Source organism: Arachis ipaensis, chromosome B06 (genome assembly GCF_000816755.2).
Source record: "Arachis ipaensis cultivar K30076 chromosome B06, Araip1.1, whole genome shotgun sequence".
In the NCBI taxonomy this organism is placed as follows: domain Eukaryota; kingdom Viridiplantae; phylum Streptophyta; class Magnoliopsida; order Fabales; family Fabaceae; genus Arachis; species Arachis ipaensis.
In genome coordinates, this window is record NC_029790.2 from 18,870,787 (window position 1) to 18,872,437 (window position 1,651).

General features: G+C 34.3%; 1 protein-coding gene across 2 annotated transcripts in view; it reads left to right on the top strand.

Annotated features, from left to right (window-relative positions):
* LOC107646616 (probable serine/threonine-protein kinase WNK4) overlaps positions 545-1,651 on the top strand; it is a 4,068-nt gene continuing 2,961 nt past the window's right edge. Inside the window, exons 1-2 of one of the 2 annotated variants that reach the window (XM_021104193.1) lie at positions 545-706; positions 836-1,306. The gene's annotated coding sequence lies outside the window, so the exon portion shown is untranslated. Of the gene's footprint in view, positions 1,307-1,651 lie in introns of both variants that reach the window. The other variant, XM_021104191.1, reaches the window with a different exon arrangement.

A 1,651-nucleotide genomic window follows, 5' to 3' on the forward strand; every position in this document is an offset into this window, starting at 1 on the left:
TAACTAAGAAGAATGAAAAAAAACAGTCCAGTATGCCACTCTGTTAAGGTTACATCAGGCTTGGCTATTTTTGACAAACGGAGCTAATCAATTATGGACATTCAAGGAGTTATGATCTTCCATGGTTACTTTTGTTAGCGAATCAATCTTTCATGGTTACTTTTGGTAGATTAGTTTATAAAAAAATAGTCTCTATAATATGTATTTATGTATCAATATATATTATTTAATTTATTTTTTATATGTTTTTTACATTTTAATATATATTATATATCAGTATTTAATTTAGTAGTTGATAATAGTACATAAATGGTAGGAATCCTCTTCTAGTTTAGAGATATACAAGAGAATTAAAATTAAAAATATGATATATTGTGAACATGAAATTTATAGGTAGTGTAAGTATCAATGAATATTGTAAATTAATTATGAATAAATAAAAGCGATTTATATTATTGTGTATTGAGTGTGTTAGGAATGTGGAGTGCAAATGACTTAGGAGTTGGTAGAGTACTTGGTACGATATATGTATGATGCGGTATTCATGGGACTAACTGATACTACGAGTTGCGACCGTACAAGTGTCCGTTCCCTCCTCATCTTCAGCTTTCGCATTCACAAATCACACCCGCTTTCTCTTTCTTCATTATCACCAGTCACCAAAACAAAACAAACCAAAACCAAAACCAAACCACACCCCCTCTAAGTAAATTTTCCTCCTTGATTTTGTTTTGTTTTGTTTTTCTCGTATTACTCTCCCCCATAGTTTTCTGTTTTCCTCATAGCAGGTGGTCTAATGAGATATCCCGTCTGTTCAATTTTGATCCTTTATTAGGTAATAGCGGCTGGGCTGGTGAAAAGAATGGATTTTTTGAGGAAGGTTGTTCTGGGTTTCGTATGAAGATGAATTTTTGTTATGATATGGAAGGTGGGGTACTGGATTTAGGTTCACTGCCTCAAACCATCGTTATCGAATGCCGATACATGTTGCGATCGGCATTCGAATTGTTCTCCAATATTCATTCCAAAGCTTTCTCTGAAGGTGGTTGTTCTTGTTCATTCATACCTCTTGGAGCAGAGCAGCGACACCTTTGACCCACCACTTTTTAGTAACAAAAGAAAAAAAAAGAAAACAAACAACAAAGTATATCCCCGGTTTTCTTTTATTTCTGGAATCTTAGCATTTTTCAGGATGGATTCTGATTCTGTGTTGGCATTGCCTGAGAGCAATGGATTCAAAACAAGGGACAGTCATGATTTTGAGGAAGACTTTGTAGAGAAAGATCCTACCGGCCGCTATCTTAGAGTACGACCTCGTTTATGTGTTTTTCACGATTCAATGTGTTTTGCATGTCATTGTGTGTTTGAATCTGAAAGACTGAAACTGCAATATACCATAGACACAATTTGAACGTTTTCTGCTTCTGCATTTTCATCAATACTATGCAGTAGCTCCCAATGCATTATTTTCCATTCGGACAAAATAACTGGTATTCATGTCGTTATTATTGTGCAACATTTCCATTATCATGTGGATTCAATAAACTGGATCAGTCTCTGGATGATTCTTGAAACTGTATATAATCCTCCAAAACAGTATATCATTATGTGAATGAAGAGTTGATTCTGCTTCCATGAATCATCTTTTTTT